The sequence below is a fragment of the Equus caballus genome, chromosome 3 (genome assembly GCF_041296265.1).
Source record: "Equus caballus isolate H_3958 breed thoroughbred chromosome 3, TB-T2T, whole genome shotgun sequence".
NCBI classification, from domain to species: Eukaryota; Metazoa; Chordata; class Mammalia; order Perissodactyla; family Equidae; genus Equus; species Equus caballus.
In genome coordinates, this window is record NC_091686.1 from 96,349,407 (window position 1) to 96,363,398 (window position 13,992).

Sequence of the window (13,992 nt, forward strand, 5' to 3'; positions counted from 1 at the left end):
GCCACGGAGAAGCAGAACGTGCGAACTTAACCACTGCACCACCGGGCTGGCCCCTGTGATCAAGTTTATGGACATGTGGGCAATGACAACGATGCTTTGACTACTGCCTGGCCAACAACAATTCATTTTAAGATGAGTCCCCATTTCAGCAGTAGTAAAATGTAAAAATCTGTGTATTGGTATCAATGAAATCCTCTAATCTCTACTGCCTAAATGAGTTTCTGAAATATTAGTTTTACAGACAAACTTATGATCACTTTTTTCTTGGTATTATTTAACAGTTTCTGAAAACCTTATATTTTAAAATAAATTACTTCCACAATACCATCAACTTTTGGTCAATCATTGAATTGGAAATTTTACACCGGTCCTTCGTCTCCTTTAGACATCTACTAAGCCATTCTCTGGTGATGAGAAAGAGTTAAAAAAAACTTTCAAAGCAACTCTCAAAACTTGTAACAAAGTACCAAAAGGAGACAACTTAATGAATATAAGCATTTAAATTTAATAAAACAAACATTTATCTAAGGCCTTATGATAGGTACTTCAGGGAATTCAAATCAAAATAAAAGATTCCAAGTAGCCACAATGCAAGGCTGACTGACAAGAGCACTATGTAAGGGTGATGGTATTTCAGGAATACAGATGGTAATAAGAAAAGCTTCTCAATATCCCCAATGCAAAGCCTACTGACAAGGGTACCTCAATAGTGGTAAACACAAAAGGCAATGGGAAAATCCAAGAAGGAGCGTTGTATGTGCCTGAATATGTCACATCATTTTCCCCTAAAAATTAGGCACCAGAAAAGAGGTCTTTGTGGTTGAAACTTTAGAAGTCTTCTCTGGGGCATCAGAGCAGAATGCTTAAGGCATTAGACTTTGAATCCACATTACATGGGTTCAAATCCTTTCTCCCTTATTTACTGCTTGTGAGTTCTTAGATGAGACACCTTTTTGTGTCTATTTCTTTACCAGCTAAAAAAGGAGATAATGATAGTATCTACCACCTAGCCCCTTGAGAGGATTAAAAGAGTTCATAATGTGTAACAATGTCTGGTACATGGAATCTATGTATCACAGGATCTCTACCTCCCTTCAATTCTTGTACATTAGTCTGAACTGCAAACCAGTAACCTACTGGAGTGGGGCTAGCAGTGTGTAGCCTGAAACATCCTCAATCGATTCTAGTTTAGGATACACACTGAGGTCATCTGAGAAAATTGGTTTAAAAAATAAGGAGGTGAAGAGATTTAAAACAGATTAAGTAGTTATTTGTGGGGGGACATGACCTCACAATTTTAAGTGTTCCATGTTAGTACAAGCATCATTTTAAAAGCCATTCAAAAAAACAAAAACTGGTGGAGATCACTAATGTACATATTTGAGATAAATGAGAAAAAACAACTTCTTAATATAAAGCAAGTGGGAACTTGTGGTTTGTAATAAAATTCCCAGTGACAGAATCATAAAAGGATTCAGAAAATTAAGTATCATCAAAAATTCAGACAGAAGTGAAAATAATATGCTCTGAAAAAAAAAAAAACACTGATGATTCAAAATGTGGCTTTCATGATGAAGTCATTGATGTCAAAGTTGCATTTTAAAATTTGGATAAGGGCCGGCCTGGTGGCGTAGTGGTTAAGTGCTTAAGTTCCATTTTGGCGGCCCGGGATTTGCCGGTTCTGATTCCGGGTGTGGACATGGCATCACTTGGCAAGCCATGCTGTGGTAGGCGTCCCACATATAAAGTGGAGGAAGATGGGCATGGATGTTAGCTCAGGGCCAGTCTTCCTCAGCAAAAAGAGGAGGATTGGCAGCAGTTAGCTCAGGGCTGATCTTCCTCAAAAAAAAAAAAGGATTAAAATTTGGATAAAATTGTTTTATAATATATGAATGGAAAAGTAGTATTTGTGCATTAATATGTAATTTTACTTTTATAAATATTTATTTAAAATGATGAATTAAATATTATAAGTAGACATCTATTTCATCTACATTCTTAAAACTTTATATTTGGCAAAAATAACATTGGATTTTCCTTTAGAGGAAAATCGAGAGATTACTTTAAATTCTGTTGTGTAAATAATTCTGGGTATCAGAGATTTGGAAAGACTTGAGAGGGAGGTAAAATTTGAACCTAGTCTTGAAGGATAACTGGAGAAGATAGGATAGAACTCCATGTACTGAGGGACTACTATTTTCTGGGAGCCTTAGATATGCAATCACATTAAATTCTCTTAGGTATTATTATTTCCAGTTTACAGATAGGGAAATTGAGACTCAGATAAGTTAATGAGTTTACTCAAAATGCCGCAACCTACCCGATCAGGCTTCATTTTGAGCACAGGCCATTTCAGTTCCTGCACTGCCCTTTCCCTAGGAGGCCATCCAGTGCAGAGGGTGGACCCTGAGAACACTGGGTTGGAATTCTTTCTTCCTTATGGTCCTACTCAACCTCTCTTTCTAATTTTTTTTTATCACGAGGATAATAACACTTTCTCTTCAAGGAGCTGCTGAGATAGTTAAATGAACTTTTATGAGTAAAGTGCTGAGAATAGCAATGGGCGGGAGTAAATATTCTATGGGTGTTAGCCTCCATGACATAAGGAAAACGGGAAGGAGGAAAAGGAGGGAGAGGAGGAGGAGAGGAGGATTTCCACTGTCTCAAACTGCCTCCTTCAGAAGCAGAGTGCACTCTGGGTAGGAGAGATGGGACCAGCAAAGACACATGGTCTGGCAAGGACATAGCTATACTTGCTGTCCTACCAAAATTCAAGGAAATGGGGTTGGGAGGGGTCACCTTGGAATAAATCCAGCCTGGATGGAAATTACTGGGAATATATACTCCAATGGCCTTGGCAGTAAACAGATTTTCATACCTTAATTCTTATAAAGTTAATTTTCCTTCTACTTTGTTCCCTGAATGCCTCACTGTGAGGGCTGCTAAATAAATATAGCCTAGGAATACAGCCTATATGTGTTCAATTTATCCACTATTTACTACTTAACCTAAGTCTCAATTAAGCCTATATTTATAAAATTGGAAGAAGAATTCCAACTCATAGAATTGTTGTACATATAGAACATATATGTTAGGCGTTGACTAAAAGCTGGTATGATTAATGAGCAATTAATAAAAAGTAGTTTTTGCCATATTTTCTCAGACATCTTTTGTTTTCCTCCATATATTAAGGTTCTTAAAATCAGAATGCATCTTATAACCGATGTATACATTCAACGGAGGGCCAGTTGTTTTTCTTTCACTTCCCAGAGCTATTATTAAATCATTGGTGAGCCTTAGAGCCCTTAACTTTACTTCCCTGAAGAGAAGACTATAAACCCACAGGTCATGGCGTATTTGCTAACCACTGTATTCTCAAACCATCAAAAAGTAAGTGCTCAATAAATTTTCCAAACAATAATGACAATAATAATGAAGAAACTAAGATATTGTTGGAAAGTGGAACAAAGTCCCAATTAGTTTATAAAATCCACCAAGAGAAGTAACTTGAGGACAAAGCAATGCTTGACCTTCTGAGACATACCATACTGATGTCAGAATTTCTGTTTATTTATAACCCACCTTGTTCAGAAAAGGATTTAAGATGGCTTACAAAGATATAAATAAATGAAAAGTATGTGAGAACTCTGAGAGAGAAAACAAAATAAAACAAAACAGAGTATGGACCTACAATGAAGCCAGGAAAGAACCATATCAATAACATTCTACAGGAATCCAAAGAAAAGACAATTCTTGAGGTTTAGGAAATGTCAAGGTAACTTTCCTGGCGGAATAGGGCTTGCTATAGTTTATTTGGTTCAAAAGAAACGGGAGGTTTGGCGTCTCTGGAGCGTGTCACAGCGCCTTCTGAGTCCCCCCAGGGCAGGGGGCTGCTTTTTGGCAGGTATTTTGATGAAGATGACGCCTCCCAGAGCCTGGGCTCCTGGGAAGCTTCCCACACGCTGGACTTCACCAATTATCTCATTTTCATAATAAGCTCACCGCCCTCCCTAATTGCTTCACTTCCATCAACAGGTACAGGGGAAAGATAAGGGCATTTCATCTTTTAAGGGAGAGAATTTCAGGTACAGTCTGTGAAGAGATGTTTACCAAAAAAATAAAAATAAGGAGTTGGCCTTTGAACTCACTAGCAAACAAGTGGATTTTATGGACTCAGGTATTCGGGGGCACACACGGATTCTTTGGGGAGGGATCCCCTTATTGTCTTTTGCTGCTTTCTTATGATCACTTCTAAGAGCAATGTCAAGGTCCAGCTCTAAGGGAAAAACGTTAAGAGTTTGCCAGAAGGCACCGGGGCACGGTTATCCCTTCTCTCTACGGGAAAAGACAAGAAAGGGAAATTTAGAAAATCACTGAAGAGGCTGTATTTCTCAGGGGAAAGAGTTCAGCTCTAAATTGAAAATCACCTCCATATTCGAAAGCTGTGTCTTCTTGGGCAAGTCGCTGTTTCCCTCAGACTCCTCAAGTAGAAAATGGGGCTCTTAATCCCTTCCTCGCAGGGACGGTTTGAAGGAGGAGAATCCTATATAATGGACTGAGACTCATCAGCTCGGGCTTGGTAAATAGATTCCCGGGCCCACTGAGTGCAACTCTAGAAGCAGCCTGGGAAAATGAGCGCCCTAGATGAGTCTTAAGTCTGGGAAACGCTGAGGTAACAGGGACAGGATTTAGTAGAGTAACACTAATAATCCGTGGTGCTGCGGTCCCGCCCACTGGACAGGCAACCCCCATCCGTGCGCACCGACAAAGGAAGGGGCACGGGTGCCGGGAGCTCCCTCCCGGGCGGGTCATGCGCTCGCCGATCCCCGCTCCGGGACGCGCCCCCACGGCTTCCCCAGCCCGCCCGCCCGGGAGCCTCGGGGCCGAGGTGCGCCAGGTGGCCAGAGTGCCAGGCGCGGCCACGTCGCGGCGGACTGAGTCAGCCGCCCAACTATGCTGCGGAACCGGGGCGGCCGGCTCGCCCGCCCCCGCCGCTGAGCCCCGGCGCCCCCGCGCCCCCGCGCCCCCCGCCGGCTCCCCGCCCCCGCGGCCCGGGCAGGAGGAAGCGGCCGAGGCGCGGCGCGGAGCACCTGGGCAGGGCGCCGGGCGGGCGCGGCGCTTCCGGAGCTGCGCGCCCGCCGCGCTCCCCGCGCTCCCCGCCTCCAGGTGCGGCGGCCGCGGCGCGCCGGCGAGTGACAGCACCGCCCGCGCGGCCGCCGCCACGCAGCCGAGCCGGGGACCGCGAAGGAGGAGGCCCCGCGCCGGGGCCAGACGGGTGAGGACCGAGCGGGCGCGGCAGGGAGAGGCGCCGGCGGCCGGACTCCCCCGCCCGGCTCTCCTCGCCTCGCCTTCGGGGCTGGGCTGCCGGCGCGCGGGGCGAGCCCCGGGGGCCGTGGGTGGGCTGCGCGCCGGGGCCGGGGCGGGGAGGACTGGCTCAGGCTGGGCCGGGGCTTTCTGGCACTTTTCCGGGTCCATTTCCAGAGCGCAAAGTGCTTGGCTCTGGTTTCTGCGCCTGGATTTCGCTCCCGCGTGTGGGCGTCTTAAAGGAAACCAGAAGCGGTAAGTGATACAGAAACTCCGCTGACTAATGCGTTTCGGCCCGGGAGGGTGGCAACCGGGATAGACAACTAGCTTCTCCCCCCTCCCCAAAATAAGTAAATACAAAGGAGCTAGCTGCCCTTTAGCGAGTTTCAGGCACCAAGTTATTGACTCTAGTGGGAATGAGTTTGCTCCCATCTCTGTGCTCCCTCGCATCTTGCTTGTTAGACGCTTTGAGACAACAGGCCTGTTAATTCACTTTAATTAGAATCACTTGGCCTCCACCTGCCTGAACCCAACACCTTACACGAGGACGTATCGGCAGTGAGTTTACCAGGTTGATTTTTCTCGTTTACTTTTGGAGACAGGTCTCTTGGGAGAATGGGTGTCCATCTCATTTAGTAAAGTTCACCCTGGCTTGTTTTCGTCTACACTTCCTTCACCTCCTTGCGGCGATCCCGAGTTATTTCGATATGGGGGAAGGCTTCGTGAAATTATGTTGTGAACTATAATCTTTGATAATTAGAGCAAAAATAGAAGCTCGTTTGTGTGGAATGATGACATTTTGGGCTGTTGTAAGTTTGCATGGTGGTAGCAACATTTTTTTTTTTTGCGAGGTTGTCCTTGAAGTAGGCTGCTCAGTGGAATATATCCTTTTGGTAGAAGTGTATTCAATGAGAAGCTATTTTTAAAAGTACATTTAATCGGATGTCATTGTGATTACCAATAATAGTATTGTACCGACAAGCCCAGTATTGATTTCCCCCGGCACTTAAGCACTCTACCCCCGCGCGGGTTTATGGAACGTTGCCCATAAATAATTGGAAGACGAAGTTATGGCTGTTTTAAAAAGGAAGCTAACTTTTTTCGAGAAAAAAAAACTCTAAACTCTTAGTTCTGATTTTCAAGCGCTTACAGGAGAAATTCTGAGGGAAAATTCTCATGACATTCCACTGTTTAACAATGTTTTAAAAAAGAAAGAGAAAAGCAAAATGGGTCACGGAACTAGGCTAAAGCCTAAAGTGGAAATATCTTGCTGGCTCCTTTTTAAATGTATATTTAACACTTACACAGTTAAGATGGGGCTTAACACCAAGAGTGTTTTATATAGACTTGATTTGTCAGTACTCAAAGATTAACTTAAATTAAAATGTACCTAAAGGGTAAGTCAGATGACTTGGTTAAGCTTATTTATGTGGGCATGTATGTGTTTGTCTTTTTTCGTTCCTCTGTAAGCCTGTCAGATTTTATATGGGTTGTCCATGAAAGGAGAAGCGGATGCTACCTTTAAAAACAAATTCTTAATCATTTAATATGAATATAAGTTTCTAGCAGTGTGAGGCCCATAGATACTCAATTAATAAACTTTTCAATTCAACTACTCTTAGTCACTGTGGTTAAGTATAGGACTCATTATAATGAATTGCAATGTTTTTGGAAACTCTTATATGAGTACTATGAAGTTTTAAAAGCCTGCTTGGGACTCTCCATTATGGACTTTATGATATTGAATAAGGTATTTCTTTTTGTTTTGTTGCTTTCTACCCCACCTCCCTGCATCTTCAAGAAAGTTTGGTGAAAGAGGCTATAAAATTGCCAAGTATAAATGGTGGTCATTGCTTTAATAGCCTTCGTTTAACAAGTTTTTTTCCCTCATTTATTTATTGACTCCTTTATTGGATCCAATCTTTGCTGAGGGATTTTTGGAATGCTCTGTAAAATATTAATTAGGTAGACTTCTTATTAATGTTGGAAATATTTCTTAGATTTGACTACAGGTAGATTGATGAGAGATTAGATGCTGTGAGATGTTTTCTTAATTTTTGCTGTGAAGTCCTGCACCCCTGTAGTTGATCATTTCAGGCCTTTTTTTTTTTTTTTTAAAGTATTGGCCAGATTAAATATATAATGATGGTTAAACCATTTTGCTCACTAATTTCCTTGGTTGAAATAATAGTCAGTGGTATTCTCCTCACATGATCCTTTCTAGTTAGAAATCTGACTTGTGAAATTTCGTTGCAGTTTTGACTCAGCATAAGTTTATTTCCTTCCCATGCTATGGAGGAAACAAAGGAGTCTTGATCTGGGGTGGAGGAGTCATTTGAGCAGCTTCAGGAGTAAAAACTACTAGTGAAGAGGTGGGGAGAATAATTTTCTTTTTTTAATGCACGAAAGTGGATGGGTAGATGAAGTACTCAGGGCAGGAATAATAATGTGTATCTGCTTTCATGGTTCTCAAAAAAATGGGATGCAAAAAGAACTCTCCTGGTTACATTACGTAGCTTTAGGAAGAGGTTACTCAGTTTGGAGTTGGAGAGATGGTCAGGGAAGAGCAGAAGAGAAGTGTGATCTCTGTGCGGGTTGGAGACTTGGGGTCCTTGAGGTGGTGGTGGTGAAATGGTTGCCGAGACTCTTGCACAGTATCTTGAAGTTCAGAATCCTTAGCTTGCTGTTCAAAGCCATCCGCAGCCAATTCTAGCTTCCCGTTCTGGCTTCACCTTTCATTACCTGTTGAACTCTAGGTCCGTCCCACCTATTCTCATGACTCGCTATTGCCTGAAGGCATCTTCTCCGTATCCCTTTAGGGCATTCCTTCTACTTCGGATGCTGCTGTCTCCACCCGCTGCCTCTTCCTGTACATCTTGAAACGCCCCTCCATAGCTCCTTCACTGATCACTCCATCCTCAAAGCTCTGAATTGCTGCATATTTCTCTTATATTCATGGAGTTGATTTGAGATTTCTAGAGTTCCTTGGCAGTCATGAAACATGGTGGTGCTATGTAATTAAAAGTAAAACAATACTGAAAATGTAAATCATGTGAAAGTCAGGCTTGCAAAATTTGATTTTTCTTATCATTACTATTGAAGTGCTTTTTTGGGGGTACATCAGAGTCTTCCAATTTTGATATTTCTTCTTTACTGATACTTACCGAGTAGTAAAGAACTGACTGTTGATATACGTGCTGTTTTCCTTTGCTTACATGTAATCATATCTAATTTATTCGTTTAGATTTTAAACTTTTAGAGAGAAGACAGTGAATCTTCACTTTCTTTGTAGCACTTAACACTGTTCTCAAATGAAATAATAGGTGCTGTTTTCCTGACCTGCAAATGTTTCCCGCTGTTACGTTGGAGAGAGTAGTTCCTTATTCAGTGTTCCTTAAATATTTATTGAATGAATAAATGTAGATAAGTTAAGTCAATAAGTTGGGAGAAATTTGCTGAGATACCCTCTTTTGCTAAGAAAAAGAGACTTTGACAGTTATGGGGCCAATAGGAATAAGCCCTCAAATTCAGTTGGAAAAGAGGTCAGGGTGCTATTTATAAATGTGGAGGAAGCTGTTCACAGTAGGCCATTTTGAAACATCTGGTTCTTAGTCTAAAAAGCGACTCAAATTCAGAGAAATGGTGAGGTGCACATTTGTACTAAAATTTTAAAACTAAAATATAAATGTGTATATAAAAAAGGGCACGTCATAAATGTACATTTTAAAATCTTTTTATTGAAGTATAATGAAGTTTACCTGAATGAAGTTTAGTGAAGTATAATGCTAGTTTTGACCTGAGTCAATTAAGCATTGAAGGTATGTTTACAATAGCATGAAATGGAGCAGAATCCTGAAGAATATGTGCCCATGAGTTCTAACGGGTCTGACTCTCCTCCTTTCGGCTAGATGTGGCTGGATTGTAGAGAGGGGTAGGTGGGGCTGGCACTGGACAGAGGCAGCCGCCTGGGTGTTAGGGGCAAACAGGTGGGAGTTTTCCACAGTGGTGCAGGCTTCAGATAACTATTCCTTTTCGTTCACCCCACTTCTGCTCTTGTAGGAACTCGGGAAGATGAAATCTTCTCTGGTTGCCCAGGAATTATATAGCTTTTCTTTAAAGATCTCTGAGTTAGAGTTGAAACAAGTCTCAAGCGTTAGCCAATTAACTTAAACTTTAGATGGACAGCTTGAAAGAGAAAAAACTTACTGAAGATAAGGAGATTATCAAGCACTTAACTATTGAGATATTATCTAAAACACCTAAACTTACGTACTACTTATGTACTAATAACTTCTCATAATAAGTAAAGGAATTATCACTTCTGAACTTCACCTGATGTGGAAATAGATGTTAAATTATAGATTTTGAAAGCGTTCTGTTTTTCCCATTGCACAGTAAGTAAAATAATCAAAATGTAACTTAAAACAATCCTTCTCCTTGATTCAAACTGCGGCGTGCTTTTGCCCAGAGCCTGGCTATTTTCAGCTCAAACCTCAGTTATTCTCCGTTTAGCAGACACTAATTAAATGCTTATCGCTTGCCAGGGACTGTTCTAAGATGTTTATGCACATATACTCATTTGATACGCAAATCCATCCTGTGAGGTGGCTGCTTTTATCATCACTGCTTGCAGACGCCAACAGTGAGGCTCAGAGAAAGAAACTTTCCCAAGGTCATACCGCTGGCACACGGCAGAGCTGGGATCACTGGTAATCAGTGTGATCTGTGTCCCAAGTCTAAAGTCTTCAGGTAAAGTCATCCTTCTCGTTAGTGTAACCACATTTGTATTTTACTAAATTAATAAAACTATGTTTACTGATGTGGTAGGTGCTTTGTAGGTTTATTAGAAGAAGAATTTACAGTGCTAATTTAAAGCAATGTAATTTTACTGGGCAGATAGAAGAAGATCAGTGAAACCAAGTGCAGTAATATAATGCATAGGACCAAGTACAATATTGTATACAACAAATGAATTGATAATAGCCAAGATTTCTTGTACATTTATAATTGGTCAGGTACTCTTGCATATACCTTACATATTTTACTTGTTTAATCTGAACAGAAATCCTATCAGATGTGAGGTGAATTATTCTCGTTTTACAGATGAGGAAAGTGAGCTTTAGGGAAGTTAAATAACGTGATCAAGGTACATAGTTAACAAATGGGGAAGGGCGACTGGAATTCAGGTCGCCTGATTCCAGAGCACTGTGCTCCCTGTACATCTGCCTGGGTGGAAGTAATGCGGGATTAAAGGGCGATGGGACAGACTCATGGTTGTGGTGGTACACACTTGTAAGACTTGAATCGGCCCCCAAAGGAGAGGAAAAAGTCCAGGTACGTACAGGGAGTTCAGTTTGAATACAAGCTGAGAAGCTGGCCCGAATCTTCTAGTCTGTCTCCCTGTCTCCTTCTTACTGTGGTAGAAAAAGACACATAATGTAAAATTTGTCACCTTAACTGTTTTTAAGTGTACAGTTCAGTAGTGTTAAGTGTATTTACGTTGTTGTGAAACAGGTCTCCTGTCTACTTTTTCATCTTGCAGAACTGAAACTCGATACCTGTTGAACAACTGCCCCTCTCCTCCAGCCCCTCTAACCACCATTCTACTTTCTATTTCTATGCATTTGACTACAGTTGTCCTTTGGTATCCGTGGGGCATTGGTTCCAGGACCCCCACCGATACCAAAATCTGCGGTTGCTCCAGTCTCATATGGAATGGCGTAGTATTTGCATATAACCTACGCACATCCTCCTGTATACTTTAAATCATCTCTAGATTACTTATAATACCTAATTACAATGTAAACGCTATGTAAATAGCTTTTATACTGTGTTGTTTAGGGAATAATGACAAGAAAAAAGTCTGTACATGTTCAGAACAGACACAATCATTGTAGGTCTTTTGATCCCAGTTGGTTGAATCCACGAATGCAGAACCTGCTAATGTGCAGGGCTGACTGTACTTTGGATGCCTCATATAACTAGAATCATATAGTATTTGTCCTTTTGTGACTGGCTTCTTACACTTAGCATAATGTCCTCAAGGTTCATTTATGTTGTAGCACATTGCAGAATCTCCTTCTTTTTTAAAGCTGCATAATATTCAGTTGCATGTATGCGTCACATTTTGTGTATCCACTCATTCGTCAGTGAACATTTGGGTTGCTTCCATCCCCTGTCTCCTGTTGCATCACATTTAAAGTTAAACCTTTAAGACCATGGTCAAGTACCTTTTGGAATAATACTTCAACACTTTCTGTTCTAGTCAAGCTGGATGTTTTTGTGTGTGCGTGTTGCTTTTTTTTTTTTACCATCACCATTGACTGCGCTGGTGAGCATTGAATATTTGCTTTGGTCATATTTGATTATTTGATTTTGGCTTCAGACTGTTGTACTGTATCAGTTATACTGTATAGTTCTGCATTAGCTGTCTTTCTGCAATGATAGATGCAAAATAAGTTTTAATAAACTAAATTCTATGTTATTATTGACTTACACAGTAATTTCTAAGAAGTTCTCCCCTAATTTTTCATTGTCTCTTAAATCTCAAACACTTAAGTGTAAATAAATGTAGTATTTCGTATTTAACCACTTACATGGATACATGTGCCAATAATCAAACCAAAAAGGTGAGTAAAACTTGAGCTTGCAAGGCACAGTATATTTAAACACGATTTTCCTCGTGACTGTAAGTCCTTATGCATAGCTAGCTAGACAGGCAAAGAAGAGGGAAAATATGGAGTCCTTGATACCCCTCTACTGTTAAATTGATTGTATAACCAATAGGAGGCATTACAGTTAATACCACACATGGCAGAGTCAGACTCTTAGGATTCTGGCTCCACTGTTTATCTGCTGTGTGGCTTTGGGCCTGAGACTTTCCTCCCAAGGCAGCTGTGAAGATTAAATGAGATGCTATACAGATAGTTTGTAAACACTCCACAAATATTGGCTATTATTATTAGCAATATAAGTCTGAGGGAGAATGGTAGAGGGTAGATGTTTTGATGGGCAGGAAAGAGTAGTGGTCAAGGTAGAGAACATGGAACACTGGAGGTCAGAGCCTGTGGGTGACCACGGTTACGAGAGATGGCCAGGTTGCGGGAACTGGGCTTCCTGTATGGGGCTTATTGGGGGTAGTGTTGTCACAAGCTAAGGTAGGTAAACAAATGGTAGAGGAGAGGGATACTAAAGGACCAATTTTACAGTGTTCTGGGGACGAAGCACTCAGGCTAGAACAATAAGTTAGGGTTTGTTGACCTTTGACCTTTAGCAGTCTGCTCTGAACTATGGGAGGGAATAATACGACAGCAAACATATTTTCTCAAAACCACTTCCTCTTCTGCATGGTTGTGGGGAACAAAGTGGAACTTGTTGTCTTTATGAATACTTGGAGTTAAATATTTTGGTATTAAACAATGAATTTGCTTGATATACAAATACCGTGATACCTATTTCTTGTGATTATATTCTGTACTGAAGCAATGGTGGAATTCTGTAAGACCTGTAGCTTGAACTAACTAGTTCAACATGTCATACGTGTGGAGCCCCCTAAATTTTTAAGTGATTAGTTATTTCTCCACAGTAAGTTTATTAGCAACTTGAAGGCAGGGACACTTCTGTTACCTATAGTGCCAGGCACCCTATGGGGGTGATTAGCTGTAGAGGATTGGAGGAGTAAAAGTTGTACTTGAGGTTTCTACTTTGGGTATCATTGTAGGATGTCGTAAATTACCTTTCCTATCTGCTGGTGCCACTCAATCATTATGACTAGTAAAAGCATTTTCCCACACATTTCTGGATTTCCCCTTGGGAGATAGTTCCGCTCCATTGGGAACCACTGTTCTGGAATACAATAAACTCTCGTTGTTCTTAGAATCTGTAAGACTTATATTGATAACATTGAAAAGTTTCACTATTCATGTGACAGCTTAATTTCTTCTTATTTGGTAGATATTTTCTAAGGTTCCTTTCAATCCTGTCATCCTATGATTGTTAAGCCTATTATTTTGACACATTTGCAGTTTCTAAATACTCTAAGGCTATAGTTCCAATTTTAAAATGGTATGCTTTTTTTTTTTAAAAAAAAAAAGTGGAGGGGCTGGCCCCGTGGCCGAGTGGTTAAGTTCGCGCGCTCCGCTGCAGGCGGTCCAGTGTTTCGATAGTTCGAATCCTGGGTGCGGACGTGGCACTGCTCATCAGACCACACTGAGGCAGCGTCCCACATGCCACAACTAGAAGAACCCACAACGAAGAATATACAACTATGCACCGTGGGGCTTTGGGGAGAAAAATGAAAAAATAAAATCTTTAAAAAAAAAAAAAAGAAAAAAAAAAGTGGCTTAAACTTATGCCTGAATCAATTGTACTGTGCTACTTTTTCCCCTCCTGTAAACTATTAGTCAGGCAAAGGAGATTCCAGAAGTTATCAGCACTGAATACTTAATTACCTTATGGTTTAATGAAGTGACCCACGATTTTCAGTTGTTTTCTTTCCTAGCTCAACTGGGGGTTATGACAAAGCTCCACTGGTAATGGGTGGAGGATGGGGGATTGGAGAAGGGCTCACTGTGGTCCTTTTCCTTACTTGAGGCATCAGGATGGGGAAGGCCAACCCATGAATTTTTAAAAGCCACATAATTGGCTTGGAATGCTTCTAGCTGTCTTCCTACCATCCCCCAAGTGCTG

At 41.3% G+C, this 13,992-nt stretch overlaps 1 protein-coding gene across 12 annotated transcripts in view; it reads left to right on the top strand.

The window, feature by feature from the left end:
- The first annotated feature begins 5,086 nt into the window (after positions 1 to 5,086).
- ARAP2 (ArfGAP with RhoGAP domain, ankyrin repeat and PH domain 2) overlaps positions 5,087 to 13,992 on the top strand; it is a 177,598-nt gene continuing 168,692 nt past the window's right edge. For 3 of the 12 annotated variants that reach the window (XM_070264016.1, XM_070264019.1, XM_070264020.1), the window contains exon 1: positions 5,142 to 5,275. The gene's annotated coding sequence lies outside the window, so the exon portion shown is untranslated. Of the gene's footprint in view, positions 5,276 to 5,369; positions 5,560 to 5,582; positions 5,876 to 9,848; positions 10,054 to 13,992 lie in introns of those variants that run through there. The other 9 variants (XM_001498922.7, XM_014738774.3, XM_023638253.2 and 6 more) reach the window with 7 other exon arrangements.